Here is a 17,276-nt window from a genome sequence, read left to right as displayed (position 1 = left end):
ATCTCCTTGCAGTCCAAGGGACTCTCAAGAGTCTTCTCCAAATGCCACAGTTCAAAAGCATCAATTCTCCTGTGCTTAGCTTTCTTTATAGTCCAACTCTCACATCCATACATGACTACTAGAAAAAACATAGCTTTGACTAGACAGGCCTTTGTTGACAAAGTAATGTCTGCTTTTTAATATGCTATCTATTTTGGTCATAGCTGTTCTTCCAAGGAGCAAGTGTCTTATAATTTCCAATCTCTCTCCTCAGATTTTTACTGCCTCCATTTCCTCCTCACTCACTTATCACTGCAATCAGAACTTTGTTCTACCACTTGATGAAAATTGCACTGTGGAAGTGACTCAGGAATAATGCTGGCTAGATCCATAGGCTAAATCTTTATAAGAATCTCTGTGAAAGTGAGAGTGAAAGTCGCTCAGTCCTGTTCAATTCTTCGAAGCCCCATGGACTGTCCACGGAATTCTCCAGGCCAGAATACTGGAGTGAGTAGCCTTTCCCTTCTCCAGGGGATCTTCCTGACCCAGGAAGTGAACCGAGGTCTCCTGCATTGCAGGCAGATTCTTTATACCAGCTGAGCTATCAGGGAAGCTGATGAGAATCTCTGATAATATCTTTAAAAACAAATTGCTTCAAGACGAAGGGGACATATATATATATACAACTACAACTGACTCATGTTGATAACTGGCAGAAAACAACAAAATTCTCTAAAACAATTATCCTTCAATTTTAAAAAAAATCGCTAAATACTTTTAAACATATTTCAGCTTTTCTGCCAAACTAGCTGTAGAAATTTACCAGTTCTGTCTGTCACTGATCGTCTTCCTCTACTTTCCCTTTCCTTCACTGGGTGCAGCCATTCTTCAAAGAACAGACAATCCTGTGGCCTCAGCGCTCCTCTCTATACTGTTTCCCTGTGAAATGCAAACAGAACCAGAACCACTCCGGCATGTGTTTTCACACTAGGCTGGGATGGCAGAGAACGTGCCAAGGTAGCTTTCAAATGACTGGGTCAAAGACCACAAAGCGGATTTATCCCTGTGAACCTGATCCCGTGCTTCCCAGGTGGCTCAGTGGTAACGAACCTGCCTGCTAAGGCAGGAAACGCAAGCGACGCAGGTTCAATCCCTGGATCAGGAAGATCCCCTGAAGTAGAAAATGACAACCCACTCCAGTATTCTTGTCTGGAAAATTCCATGGACAGAAGAGGCTGGCAGGTTACCGACCATGGGGTCGCAAAGAGTCAGACACAACTGAGAACACACGCATGCACTAATGATATCCAACCCCTCGGAGAACACACAGAGTAAGGTGAGGAGGCTGCCAACAGGTAGGGGTCAGGCGCTGGCGATATTCGAATATTAATATGAATGCAGTCTCTTGTATTCTCACAAGTTGGTAAAGCCTGGGCCTTCATGATGGTGTCAGATCCATACTTCTCTAGAGCAGAGAACATCACAGATCAATGGGCAATGCCTGTCGATTACTGCATTACACAGAGATTACTTCAGGTAACACTCAGGCTCGTTGTTGCTAATTAATGTCAAAATTACACAGAAACTACACAAATAAATGCTGGTGCTCTTTACATGCAGCAGAAGACCCCATCGTGTCTGCTTCAGCACAGTTTTAAGGTCCCCATTTGCACATTTGCTTAATTTAATCAAAGAAACACATACTGAGTACCAACCATGTGTCCTTGAGCCAAACACATTAGATATGAGATGAATCTGACATGGTCTCAGCTCTAGGAGATTAACGAATAATATAAAGGAGGCTGGAATAAAGGGAGACCTTTTCAAAAAGTAACACCTTCTCCACCAAAATTCAGACCAAATTCAGAGGTAAGGTTAAAAAAAAAAAAAAGCTATATAAGTAGTATATCAACTTTATTAGCAACAGAAACTAGATTGAAGGACAAAGCTTAGTGTGAAAATCAAATCGGGTTTGCTATTCCTTTATCCTCTAGTTTATATCTTGGAACAGCCCAACAGATGGAAAGTTTAAATCTGTGAAGTAGACACTCTTACCTCAGGTCTTCCCTCCCACTGGTTGAGCAGCGAGGCAATGAGAACAGAGACCAAACGTGCCACCTCAGGACCACTGATGGATTAATGCCATGCAATTCAGACACGTGGCCCAAAAGCTGTCACCCACTGACTGCACACTTACTCTGTGAGGGGAGTCGGGGAGGGAAAAGAGGCCAGCAATGATAAAGGAAAAACTTTCTTTGTGGAAACCAGGAGTGGAAAAGAGCTGCCAAGAGGAAGCAGTGATGTATGGAGGAGGTGGCTCTTGCATTATACTGAAAAGTTGAGAAGGATAGGTCTAATCAGAAAGGGAAAAGATCAGTTTTCATTCCAATCCCAAAGAGAGGCAACACCAAAGAATGTTCAGACTACCGCACAATGGCACTCATCTCACACACTAGAGAAATAACACTCAAAATTCTCCAAGTTAAGCTTCATTAGTACATGAACTGAGAACTTCCAGATGTTCAACCTGGATTTAGAAAAGGCACAGGGACCAAAGATCAAATTGCCAATACCTGTTGGATCATAGAAAAAGCAAGAGAGTTCCAGAAAAACATCTACTTCTGCTTCATTGATTATGCCAAAGCCTTTGACTATGTGGATCACAACAAACTGTGGAAAATTCTTAAAGAGATGGGAATACCTGACCTGCCTCCTGAGAAGTCTGTATGCAGGTCAAGAAGCAACAGTTAGAACTGGACATGGAACAACAGACTGGTTCCAAATTGAGAAAGGAGTATGCCAAGGCTGTATATTGTTACCTTGTTATTTAACTTATATGCAGAGTACATCATAAAAAATGCTGGACTGGATGAAGGACAAGCTGGACTCAAGATTGCAGGAAATATCAATACCAATATCAATAACCTCAGAAACGCAGATGACATCACCCTTATGGCAGAAAGCGAAGAGGAACTAAAGAGCCTCTTGATGAAAATGAAAGAGGAGAGTGAAAAAGTTGGCTTAAAACTCAACATTCAGAAAGCAAAGATCATAGCATCCAGTTCCATCACTTCGTGGCAAATAGATGGGGAAACAATGGAAACAGTGACAGACTTTGTTTTCTTGGGCTCCAAAATCCCTGCAGATGATGAGTACAGCCATGAAATTAAAAGACACCTGCTCCTTGAAAGAAAAGCTATGACAAACCTAGACAGTATATTGAAAAGCTGAGACATTGCTTTACCGACAAAGGTCATTATGGTCAAAGTTATGGTTTTTTCCAGTAGTCATGGATGGATGTGAGAGTTTGACCATAAAGGAAGCTGAGCATTGAAGAACTGGCACTTTTGAAAGGTGGTGTTGGAGAAGACTCTTGAGCATCCCTTGGGCAGCAATGAGATCCAACCAGTTCATCCTGAAGGAAATCAGTCCTGAGTGTTCACTGGAAGGACTGATGCTGAAGCTGAAGCTCCAATACTTTGGCCACCTTATGTGAAGAACTGACTCATTGGAAAAGATCCTGATGCTGGGAAAGATTGAAGGTGGGAGGAGAAGGGGACGACAGAGGATGAGATGGTTAGATGGTATCACTGACTCGATGGACATGAGTGTGAGCAAGCTCTGGGTGTTGGTGATGGACAGGGAAGTCTGAGGTGCTGCAGTCCATTGGGGTTGCAAAGAGTTGGACACAACTGAGCAACTGAATTGATCTGAACTGAACCAGGAAGGGAATCAACCCTTCCATGGACTCACAAAGATTCAGACATGAGATAGCAACCAAACAACAACAAACCAGGAAGGGAATAGTGGGGTGTGCAGTGGAGTGTAAGGAAAAGAGAAAAACATTAGGTACAAATGTGAACATTCATGTTTGACCTAAAGAAGCAAAAAGTATACAGCAGTATGAACGTGGTCATCTTAGGAGACCAATTTGGTTATAGAGTTTTTGACTTGGCCTTAAGCACAAACATTTTTCCACATTTTAGATTATCAAGCCACAACGTTTAAATGCATTTTATCATGGCTCAGAATATGATGAAGTTCAAGGTAAGAGGAAATTCAATTAGGGACAGGTGACAAAAATGGGGAAAAGGATAGAATACCTGTTTCCCAGGTTATTGGGTGATTTAAAAATATAGTGATTAACATTATGATGTGGCCATTTTGAAAAGATATTTGTGAAAATGTCTCTCATTTCCCAGAATACTCTGTTCAAATCCTGGGTAGTATGGAGGGTGGAAAGTAAGAGACGGAGATTTTTTTTTTTTTTAATGCAGAGGGAATGAAATTGTAAAGGACTTGGAATAACATTTTAGTGAGCTTGTTTCGTAGGAAGTAGGAACCAATAAAAGATTTTTTAATAGAGTTATTATTGGCAGGTGTACACTAATCACTGATATGAAGCGAGACTAGCATTCCAAGAGTTCATTCCAATGAGATCAACAGGTGGATAAATTCCGTACAAGCAAACAGAAAGATAGGGTGACATTATCTGAGTCATGTGTCAGAAATATCTCTCTGGCAATGGTGTGAATACTGGGTGGAGGAGGAACAGAGACTGGAGGCAAGGACTCCAGTTACAAAGCAACATGACGTCCAGGTAAGAAGAGACCAAGACCATCACTGAGTTACCAGGAGGAAATGAAGTCTAGCACACAGCAGAAGCATTCATTTCAGAAAAAGGAACTTCTGAAACAGATGAAAAAACAAGTACAAGTAAAGATACAAAATATTAGATTTTAGATTTTCATGATTTAACAATCATTTTGCATTTTAATTCAACGGGGTCTCTCTCCGCAGCTGTGATGGAAAGTATTCAGACCAATTACTCAGATTCCCAACAAGCAGTGACTTTTGTTTATTTAACTTCATGGTTCAGCTGTAGAAAAATAATCAAGAGTTGACCTCGGTGTCTGTTTGTACACTTAGAAAACTATAGGTTAGATTCCCAGAGGTTATTATTTTTCCAGGAATCAAAACCACAGTCATTATAAAATTATGAAACAAATAGTGAAGAAAGTAAGAAGCTCTTTTTGAGAAGACAGCAGGAAGAGGCACATATGAGAGCAGATCCAAGGTGACAGGCAGTGGACACTCACAAAGAGGTTACTGTCCACAGGCAGTTGTTCAGCTATCCCTGAAGAGCTCGTAAAATCAGCTGCCTACACTGCCATTCATTCATTCATTTCTCAAATATTTATTAAATGCCTGTTATGAGCCAGGCATTCTTCTAGGTACAGAGGGTATAGTACTAAGTATATTAAACAAAAAAAACCTTAGCCTTGTAGAGCTTACATTTTAGTGAGAGAAGGCAGATAACTAAAAATTAGATAAGTGGGAAATTAATAGTGTGTTAGATGATAACTATTAAGGAGAAAACAGCATGGAAGGTTGGACGGGACTGTTATTGCTGGGGCTCAGGGTGTGCAGAGAAGTCTTCACTAAGAAACTAACATTTGGGCAAAGGCCCTAAGGAAGTGAGAGACTGAACAATTAATGCTTCTCCACTTGAATGTCCAAGGACCCAACAATCAGCATGCTCAAAACTGCTCATCATCTTTCTTCTCAATGAGAAGAATCAGGGTTAGTGAACTATGTTTCCCGGGTTAGTGAATGGTACCAACACACACTGGTCGCCCAAGTCATCTTGACCTGGTCCCTTCCACTAGCTCCCACATTCAGTCTGTTACGAAGGCCTATCAGTTTTACCTCCGAAACATTTCTCCTATTTGTCCCTTGGTGACACACAAGTCCGTCTCAATCTACACAATCTCATTAGCACCCAGAACTCCCTGCCCCTAGACTTGCCCTTCTGAAATCTATCCTCTGCATCAGAGATCACGAATGAAAATCTTGTATCTACATCACAAACCTGACAGTGTATTGTCTGGCTTAGAATGCTTCACTGTCTCATCATCACTTCTAGGACACTGTCCAAGCATTTTAGCATGAGGAACAAGTCCCCTTAGACCTGACCTCTTCCAAATTCTCCACCCATGTCTTCTTCTCAACAGTTAATTACTCCTTTCCAACACACAACATGTCATTTCACTCTTCCTTGCCTTTGCTCATGCCATCCCCTCAGCCTCAAATCTATGTCCAACTAACTCCAGATATCTGTCCAGCTCAACCTGGGTACCATTTCTTTCATGGAATATAATCTCTCAAATTTGTTTAAATGCATCTCCTCTTTGCATACTCCTAACATAGAGAAGACTCTTGAGAGTCCCCTTGAACAGCAAGGAGATCCAACCAGTCCATCCTAAAGGAGATCAGTCCTGGGTGTTCATTGGAAGGACTGATGCGAAAGCTGAAGCGCTATACTTTGGCCACCTGATTCGAAGAGCTGACTCATTGGAAAAGACCCTGATGCTGGGAAAGATTGAGAGCAGGTGGAGAGGGAGGCAACAGAGGATGAGATAGTAGGATTGCATCATCGACACGACTGTCATGAGTTTGAGCAAGCTCCCAGAGATAGTGAAGGAAGGTAAGCCTGACGTCCATGGAGTTGCAAAGAGTTGGACACAACTGAGCAACAGAACAACAATATAGAACAAATCACAGCATCACGTTACCATGTGTGTGTGTGCTCAGTTGTGTCTGACTCTTTGCAACACCATGGACCGTAGCCTGCGAGCCTCTTCTGACCATGGAATTTTCCAGGCAAGAATACTGGAGTGGGTTGCCATTTCCTCCAGGAGATCTTCCTGACTCAGGTATCAAACCTGCGTCTCTTGTGTCTCCTGCACTGGCAAGCAGATTCTTTCCCACTGAGCCATCTTTCTGTGGATATATCTGTCACCTCCACAAGACTCAGTGCTTCAAGGGCAGAATGGGAATTACTCATCTTCATACCTCCTAGCATGTTCCTTGTTGAACTTTTCAAATAAACTAATTTAAAGATAAAGTTCTCAGAATACAGGAAGTGATTATATTTTAGTCCAAAGTCTGATGCTTCTCTCTACTTGTAGCTCAATAACCACAGAGTGGTTTGTTCTTCCCAATGCCAGCAGAGGGAGAAAATGCTGTTTCTTGACATTCTTCTTGGGGTCAAAGCAGAGACCACTTTGTGGCCTGGGTGTGAGCAGCACTGGTCTGTGCAAGACAAAGGACAGAATTTCTTGTTGATTCCAGAAACAATATTGGAATAGATGGGTACTGAAGGTTCAAACGGGGAGGGAAGCAAAGGTAAGCCAGGAGTTGGCAGAAAGCTGAAGGTGTTCACTGTGAAACTTCTACTAATACTTCAAATCCTACTGAATTTGGTGCATAAGTGTGTACAGGAGGGGTTTAATCTGGGAAAGGCACATGGGTTTATGTCCAGTGATGAGGGACAAACAGAGACCGCATGAAAGGAGTTGGAGCTGCAGACATTAGGGACCATAAGCAAATAAACTGTCACTATTTCCAGTGTATGGTTTATGTGAAGTAATCCAGGCATATGGCTTGGGGTAATGCGTGGACCTTAGAGTCAGAATGAGGTGAGTTTCAACCTTCTATCCAACTTTCATCAATTGTGTAGCCTTGGGCCAGTCGTTTAATTCCTCCAAGTCTGAGCCTTTGACTATATAAAGAGGATACCTCTGGATTACTGAAAAAATTACCTAAGTGCTTAGTGCATTACAACTGTTGTTATTTTCATCAGTCTTGTGTTTTAGTTCAGATACATCTGCTGGGAAGAAGTGAACAGAAGCCAAGAGAAACTGACAAGATGATATTTGAGCAACTCTTCATGAGAGAGAGCGAGCATTAAGAGTCTCAGTGCAGGAAATGGTGAGGGAAATGAAAAGGAAAAAGCTGAAAGATGAGACTTAAGGCTGAGGGATGGGGTCCGAGGTGGAGACACAGCTTTGCTTTCAGTGAGTGAGAAATGAACGGTGACAAGCCACCCTCCTCTGTGTGCAGAGAGCACTCCCGCGAGGTGCGGGCTGTCCTTTCCTAAGCTGAGACGGCCGGGCTTGGCGCAAGTCCCTTGTCATCAGAAGTCTTCCCTGACCACTCAAGCCCAGGTTTAGCTCTTCTTTCTCTAGTCAGCTGCTGCACTCAAGTCACTTAAGTGTTGGGTACTTAGTTATACTTCATTCCTGGGGCTTTAGGTCTGACTTGCTGACTAAATTTTCTTGTCCTCTGAAGAAGAGAACAAAATCTCCCCTATTTTTCTATCGCCATCCCAGCCAGCGAACCTACTCCTACTCACTGCTTCTGCGACCTAACATTGATGACTTCCTTTGTTCTCAACCTTCATACAATCACCAGATGCAAATTGTCACTCATGAGAATCCCGTAAGGAAGAGAGTATGTTTTTTAAAAGGTAGGAGAACCAGGCAGCAACCTCCAAAGAATAAACGAAATCAACCTAGTACAAATATTTTGTGCTCACCACTATATTCATCATCATCTCCACCACCACTAACATTTATTGAGCATCTACCAAGTGCCAGGTACACGGGTCATCTTATTTAAACCTCAGAATCACCTGATAAGGTCCCCATTTCCCAGAAAGAAATGAGACTTAAGGAGGTTAAGTAGCATCCAGATATTAACAGCTAGTAAGTGGCAGAAGATGAAAACTTTAATATAATAGGAAACACTAATGTAGTTGAGTTATGCTAGTAACCAGATTAAAATAACTGTGTTGAGGGAAGGAGGTAACTCTAAAATAGAGCAAGGGGTGGCAGAAAGACCCTGGGCTAGGAGTCAGGAGACCAAAGTTTTGGTCCCGAGCAGGTTAAGATCTCTAGACCTCAGTTTTGTTCTCCTGGGAAATGAAGGGGTTATGGTTGGGTAACTTCTAAAATGTATCCCAGCCTCAAAATTCTGTACTAGAAATATCAATTTCTTGATATGATAAGAGACTTACTAGCATCATTTTTAATATAGATGTATATATTCTAAGGAGTTATTGGAGGTATTGGGGCAGATAGATCTGGGAAATGGAAAGGTCACATGGAGCTTTGAGAGTGAAACAAGGAAAGAAATGACATGAAGTAGAGACATCGGGGAAAAATTCATGCTAAGGTATCGTCAGTAAAATGAGTAAAAGGAAAGAGGGGATGAGTCATGCCTGTGTACACGATAGCTAGCAGATTCGCCGGGCTTCGAGGGGGAGAGCATAATCACAGCAGGAAACGGAAATGCTTAGTCAGGAGAGGACTAAAAGTGGTGAACGATCTTGAGAGTGATGCTTGGAGGTCCACAAATTACTAACTGGAGCAGAAATCTTTGTCCAAGCCTTTTGAGTGTCTGCAGGCAAAAAAAAAAAAAAAAAAGACCAGATAAATAATTTTTTTCATCCATTAATTTCTTTTTCTGAGCATAACAGGAACATAGCTACCTCACAGGAGCTTTTGAAAAGGAAAAGTGTAGAATAAAAAGTCGTTCTGGCATGACATTCTAAAAATCACCTGAGCCAAATAAAATGTTTGGTGATATAAGAGTTACATTTCCTCAGAGAAATGGTTATGAATGGGGGCGGATTTGGGGAGCGAGGTATCTGAATGTGGTATATGTATAAATGTTAGCAGGAAATTGTTGAGGTCTGCGTCTTAGGGGTTTGGCTTTTCTTTCTTTCTTTCTTTTTTTTTTTTTTTTTGAGTTATGGCTGGCATGTTTTCTTAATTTATTCCCAGAATGAAAAACGACTTTGCCTAACTTCCCAAATGCACTACAAGTCCCTTAAACTTTGTTTTACCTTTCGGAGATCTTTGTATTCATGAAAAAGAATCTTTATTTGAGAAGAATAAAATCAATTAAACTCTGAAATTCTATGTAAGCTAGCTCTACTTCTTAGTCATTAGAAAACAGCAGGGCTATTTCAATAGGAAGTCCTTATAAAATGATTAGTTTTGATAAGAAATTAAATAGGATAGTTCTAGTGCTTTTCATAGAAATCATGAAAATTATTTCCTAGTATATCATGAAAACATTTATTTGGTATTCTCTTGTTTCTGGAATGCCTTTCCTTAATTATAGAGTGACATAAGGCACATTTAAGATTTGGATTTTCCAGTCTGGGCAGAGAGCTATGTTGGAAAGGAAAAAAAGAACCAGTACTAATTTGAATGTGTATTTACTATGTGCCAGGTATCATGTTGGATATTTTATACCCATTATTTCATTTAATTGCTCGAATGCTCCTACACATGAGAACAAAGAGCCTCTGAGTTACTGGGCTGAGTCACACTGCTCATAAATGAAACATAAGGATGCAAAAAATCCCAGATCTACCCTATTTTGAAAGCCCATGTTCGTTCTACTAACCACTGATTCATGCTACTGATTACCTCATCTGGAAAAGGGGATTTCTATTTATTAACAAAACTCTTTGATGTTAAAAATTTTATTTTAAAAAAAATAAGTACAATTTACAAGGGCTATTTAAAATCAATTCCACTGAATTTTATAATTTGCTTATTAACCTTAGGGTTAAGAATTTGGGCAACTAATATAAGCAGATCATTCATTCAGCTCTATCTTAAACTCCATGTCCAGAATCAGACCGCTTTTCATCACTGCCCTTCCCACTACCCTGGACCATGCCTCCATCCTCTCTCTTTCCTGGATTACTGCATTCTAACTGGTTTTCTGAATTTATCTCTTGCCTCCTCTTCAATTTATTCACACAATATAGTTTCCCAGAAAGATCCTTAAAACTTCATAACACAAAACTCTCCTGTTCAAACTCTTCAATGGCTTTCCATCTCACTAAAGTAAAAGCCAAAGTATTTAATAGGTGTAGGGAGAGCAAATTAGCCAGGATGGCGTGGCCAGGCTCTCTTGCTCCACAGCCTCTTGCTCTTGCCCCGTGTTTTGTACATAATGATTATGTAACAGCTGAGCTCACGAGGATCACTGTGCATGCCTGTCATGAGATGCTAGCTTGGACATGGGCTACTTCTGTCATATGAGCTCCACTTGGACCATCCCTGGGGACTGTGAGTGGTACATGCTTCACCGTGAAAGCCCTGGAAGCTGCTGTCTTGGGGCTACACTGGAGCAACATTATGGTCTTATGCTATATGAGGTTACATTATGGCTACCTTATGGCTACGTTATGGTTATCTGTGGCTGCTGCTACAGCTTCTGCGTCAGCCAGGAGAGACACCGTGTTATGGCTGCCATGCCAGCCAGGAGAGAAAGAATGTGTCTGCAGTTCCTATGGCTCCTTGCATCTTCTTCCAGCTTCTTGGCTTGTGCCTTGCCTACCCTGGATTTGTGAACAGTGCAGTGTGAACAGGATCAGCAATAAAATGGGCTAAAAAGTTTTCATTGATTTGGCCCATGGGTACCTCTTTGATCTTGTCTCCTATTGTTTTCCCCACCATAATTTTAACTCCCTGCCACTCAGGTCTTCGGTTCCTAGAACACAGCCTCTGGTTAGTGACTTTGCTCTTGTTTTTCCCTCTGCTCACAACACTCTTTCTTAAGATACTGACATGACTTGCTTCTTTAACTCTTTCATGCATGCATGCTCAAATGTGTCCAACTCTTTGCAACCCCATGGATTGCAGCCCACCAGACTCCTGGGTCCATGGGATTTCCAAAGCAAGAATATTAGAGTGGGTTGCCATTTCCTCCTCTCTGGGATCTTCCTGACCCAGTGATCTAACTCATGTCTCCTGTGTTTCCTGTATTGGCAGGTGGATTTGTCACCACTAAGCCATAGGTCTTACTCAAATGTTAGCAGCTAAGGAAGATTTTCTCTGATTATCTTGTTTTAAAATTGCAAACTTCACACACACACACACACACACACACACACACACACCCTATCCCTCCCTATCCTTCAACTTGAACATGAGCTCTGTACTGGCAATTTCATTCACTGCTGAATATTCAGTACATAGAACAATGCCTGACACATGGAAAGGACTCAGAAAAGTAGTTTTGATATGAAAGAATGAGTTTATCAGTAATCCTTATTATATATCTACTGAGTATCAGGCATAATTTCTAGTCCTCAATAGCTATTTATCCCAGGGCAAATCATTAATTAATTTGGGGGGTGCTTATTTTTGGCCACTTGAATAATAATGGTGTGGAGCAAAATCAGTTTAATTCATCAGCTCAACAAAAATGAACTTGATCAAGAACTATATTCAAGAAGCTAAGCCTGGATTGATAGAGGTGGGAGAAGTTTTTTAAAATGAAGGTGCTGTGCCTGTCTTCAAAATATTTACTTCTAAAGTGAGAACTAACAGAGAAGTACAAAAGTACCAGGGGAGGTCAAAGACAGCAAACATTAAATTTTATTGGGCCATTTTAGGAATGACTTTGTGGTGTATTTAGCTATTTGATGTGAACCTTGAAAGATGGTTAGGATTTTTCAAAAAGAGTTTATTGCAAATGGAGTGAACAATAAAAAAAGAAAAAAAAAAGATAGCAATGGCAAACAAGAAATAATATCTGGCTCAAAAGTAATAGAGCTAATAGTAGAGAAAGGGACCTCATGCTGTATCTTGAGAAAGCACATACATTTTCAGAAAAGCAGAGAAGGCAGTATTTCTATGTTAGCCAGAATTCTTTCAATAACAAATCTCAGGAAACTCAAACCATTTTAAGCAGAAAAAGAACTCAATACAGCGTTACTATCTCATAGAGTCCAAAATGAGCTTGCTGTCATGGCAAATTTGAACTCAGTTTTGAACACTGCCTGGCCCACTTCTATTATCCTACCAGTTCCTCTTTGGGAGTTGGCTTCATTCTTTTTTCTTGTTGCTCACAGCTTATTCTGGTCTTCAATCCATGTGCTAAGCTCCTGCAAAATTATCTATGAAATTATTAAAAAGAGATCCCCTGTAAGCACTTGGAAAGGAGAGTTGGCTGGGAGACAAAAGTGGGTTCACAGAGAAAAGTCATGCCATATCCAGGACATTTTATTTTTTAACACGGTTATTAAATTGCAATATTATTATTAGAAAAATACTTTAGGGCACTGAAGTTTTATGTGATCTGTATATATGCCATATCTACTTTGCTGTCTTATGCATTCCATGATGTGGCCCCAGAAGCTGCTCCAACAGTCTTCTTTGCTCCTCCTATTGCTCCCATCGCAGTGAGTGCCTCTGTCTCCCCAGTTAGGTTGTAAGTTGAATGGGAGGGGAAAGAGTAGGACATTGTCACCATCATGCTTCCAGCGTCTAGCCAAAATCCTGGCTCACAGCAGGCATTTAACAAATGTATATAATCAATAAATGAATGAATAACATTTCATAAATGAAAATGATGTTATTCTGTGGGCTAAGTAAGAGTGAGATTTTGATTGTTTGCTCTTGTTTGTAAGCAACTAGATTAGAAGTATGTTTAGGTTCATGCAGTAACATCATGTTGAGGGCTATAAGTTCTGAACCCAATGATTCAACATTTCTATCAATAATTCAAACAGGAAATGGAGGAGTGTTCATTGTCCCTCCAACAAAGCTGAAGGGGCACATGTGGAATAACAATGAAAGCGAAACTAGAAAGTGTTAGTCGCTCAATCGTGTCCAACTCTTTGCAACCCCATGGACTGTAGCCCTCCAGGCTCCTCTGTCCTTGGGATTCTCCTGGCAAGAATACTGGAATGGGTTGTCATGGCCTCCTCCAAGAGATCTTCCTGACCCAGGGATTGAATCTGGGTCTCCCACATTGCAGGCAGATTCTTTGCCATTTGAGCCACCGGGGAAGCAGATATCAGAAAGGCCTTGACAAGCTGCAAAGATGAAAAGCAATCAAGATGACATTTAAAAAATAAATATAAGCCTCTGCATTAAAGTTCAAAATCAACAGCAATAATGGAGACAAGATTTGACAATATTTCAAAAGGTGCACCTGAGAGTATAACTGTATTTCAGTTAATTGCCTTCAGTTTGCAGCCCTCTGTATTTCATTTTTGCATTTGAAAACATTCCATGAAAAGATCCAATTCTAGACCGCCAGTGGAATTTCATGGCAAAATATCCATGTTGTTGTTGTTCAGTCACCCAGCTGTGTCTGACTCTTTGGACCCTGTGGCCTACAGCATGTCAGGCCTCCCTGTCCCTCACCATCTCTGAAAGTCTTCCCAAGTTCATGTCCATTGCATCAGTGGTCCCATCCAGCCATCTCATCCTCTGTTGCCCTCTTCTCCTCCTGCCCTCAATCTTTCCCAGCATCAGGGACTTTTCCAATGAGTCCCTGTTCACATCAGATGACCAAAATACTGGGGCTTCAGCTTCAGCATCAGTCCTTCCAATGATAGCCGTAGGAATCTGTAATTTATAGGCTCTACTTTTACAAATAGCAATTTTATTGAGCTATAATTCATGTATTATAACTTACACCCTTATAAAGTCTAAAATTCAGTGGATTTTAGATATATTAACAGAGGTATTTTTTTACAAGTAGTAATTTTTTAATTTATTTATTTTTTAAATTGCAAGATCATTGCTTTATACAATTTTGTTGTTTTCTGCTGAAATCAACATGAATCAGTCATAGGTACACGTATGTTCCCTCCCTCTTGAACCTCCCTCCCATCTCCCTTCTGATGCTACTTCTCTAGGTTGTTACAGAGCCCCTGTTTGAGTTCCCTGCATCATACAGCAAATTACAAGTAGTTTTTTTAATGTGGGCCATTTTTTAAAATCTTTATTGAGTTGTTACAGTATTGTTTCTGTGTTATGTTTTGGATCTTTGGTCCCAAGGCCTGTGGGATCTTGGCTCCCCAACCAAGGATCAGACACACACTGCCTGCATCAGAAGGTGAAGTCTTAACCACTGGACCATCAGGGACATTCCCATATAGAGTTTGCAGTCATCACCACAATAAAATTGTAGAACATTTATTTCATCACACCAGAAAGAAACTCCATGCTCATGAACAGTCATTCCCCATCCCAGGCCCCTCCATTGCTTGGCAATCTCTATTCTACTTTTTATCACTAAAGATTTGCTTGTTTTGAACATTTCATAAAAAGGGAATTATTCAGTATACAATCTTTTGTGAATGGATTTTATATAACGTTTTCAAGTTTCATCCATGTTGTAGAGTGCATTGGTACTTCATTCCTCTTTATGGCCAAATAATTTTCTACTGTATGAGTAAATTCTATTTGTTAATTTATGCATTAGTTGATGAATGTTTGACTTGTTTTCATTTTTTGGTCATTCTGAATAATGCTAGTATGAAAATTCATGTAGAAATTTTTGTGTGGATATATGTTTTCTCTTCTCTTGAACAAATCCCAGGAGCAGAATTGCTGCCTATGTTTTAGTTTCCTGTGTGCCCAGTCACTTCAGTCACATCCAGCTCTTTGCAACCCTGTGGACCATAGCCTGCCAGGCTCCTCTGTTCACAGGATTCAACAGGCAAGAATACTGGAGTGGGTTAACATGCCCGTCTCCAGAGGATCCTCCAGACCAAGGGATTGAAGCTTCATCTCTTGTGTCTCCAACACTGCAGGCAGATTCTTTATCCACTGAGCTTTAGTTTCCTAGGAACAGGCAGATTGTTTCCAAAGTAACTGAACCATTTTGCAATCATGAAAACATGATTATACATGCTACCTTCATATAGAGGGTTCCAGTTTCCATACCTCCTCAACAATACTTGTTGTTGTCTATGTTTTTTATTACAGGTCTCCAAGTGGGTATGATGTAGTATTTCATAGTTTTAATTTGCACCTTACTGATGACTCATGATATCAAGAATATTTTCACATGTTCATTGGCCCACTATATAGCCTCAGGAGAAATGTCTATCCAAACCCTTTGACCATTTTTTAAATTGGGTTATTTGTCTACTTATTAATGAGTTGCAAGTGTTCTTTACAGAATCTTAATATAAGCCCCTTGATATATATATTTGATATTATATATATATATATATACTTGATATATATCAAATATATGATGTGCAAATATTTTTTCCAATCAGTGGTTTTTTTCTTTTTACTCACTCTTCTTGACTATAAAATCAATTGACACTTTTCACAACATTGCCAAAAAAATCAACATAATATTAAGCTGTATTAATAAAACTATAGGACCCTGATCAAACTATATCTGCTCTGTGCTTGTCTGACTACTCTGCAATGTTGAATCCATTCAAAGCACCACAATGTAGAAAGCATACCAAAAAATAGATAAGATATTCCAGGGTTAAACGGAGACCTAAAAACCATTCCACATTTCTTATGAGGAACAAAATAAGAAGCAGAGTATATTTAGTACAGAATAAGGGTTCTTATTGCACTCAATATGTCAGCAAATTAGGAAAACTCAGCAGTGGCCACAGGACTAGAAAAGGTCAGTTTTCATTCCAATCCCAAAGAAAGACAATGCCAAAGAATGCTCAAACTATTGCACAATTATACTCATCTCACACACTAGTAAAGTAATGCTCAAAATTCTCCAAGCCAGGCTTCAGCAATACATGAACCATGAACTTCCAGATGTTCAAGCTGGTTTTAGAAAAGGCAGAGGAACCAGAGATCAAATGGCCAACACCCACTGGATCATCAAAAAAGCAAGAGGGTTCCAGAAAAACATCTATCTCTGCTTTATTTGACTATGCCAAAGCCTTTGACTGTGTGGAACACAATAAACTGTGGAAAATTCTGAAAGAGATGGGAATACCAGACTACCTGACCTGCCTCTTGAGAAACCTGTATGCAAGTCAGGAAGCAACAGTTAGAACTGGACATGGAACAACAGACTGGTTCCAAATAGGAAAAGGAGTACGTCAAGGTTGTATATTGTCACCCTGCTTATTTAACTTCTGTGCAGAATACATCATGAGAAATGGTGGGCTGGAAGAAGCACAAGCTGGAATCAGGATTGCTGGGAGAAATATCAATAACCTCAGATAATCAGATGACACCACCCTTATGGCAGAAAGTGAAGAACTAAACGGCCTCTTGATGAAAGTGAAAGAGGAGAGTGAAAAAGTTGGCTTAAAGCTCAACATTCAGAAAACTAAGATCATGGCATCCGGTCCTATCAGTTCAGTTCAGTTCAGTCACAGCTGTGTCTGACTCTTTGCGACCCCATGAATCACAGCATGCTGGGCCTCCCTGTCCATCACCAACTCCCAGAGTTCACTCAAACTCATGTCCATCGAGTCGGTGATGCCATGCAGCCATCTCATCCTCTGTCATCCCCTTCTCCTCCTGCCCCCAATCCCTCCCAGCATCAGAGTCTTTTCCAATGAGTCAACTCTTCGCATGAGGTGGCCAAAGTATTGGAGTTTCAGCCAGTCCCATCAAGTCATGGCAAATAAATGGGGAAACAGTGGAAACAGTGGCTGACTTTATTTTTGGGTGGGCTCCAAAATCACT

This window comes from Ovis canadensis, chromosome 15 (genome assembly GCF_042477335.2).
Source record: "Ovis canadensis isolate MfBH-ARS-UI-01 breed Bighorn chromosome 15, ARS-UI_OviCan_v2, whole genome shotgun sequence".
NCBI classification, from domain to species: Eukaryota; Metazoa; Chordata; class Mammalia; order Artiodactyla; family Bovidae; genus Ovis; species Ovis canadensis.
This window is presented reverse-complemented; position numbering follows the sequence as displayed.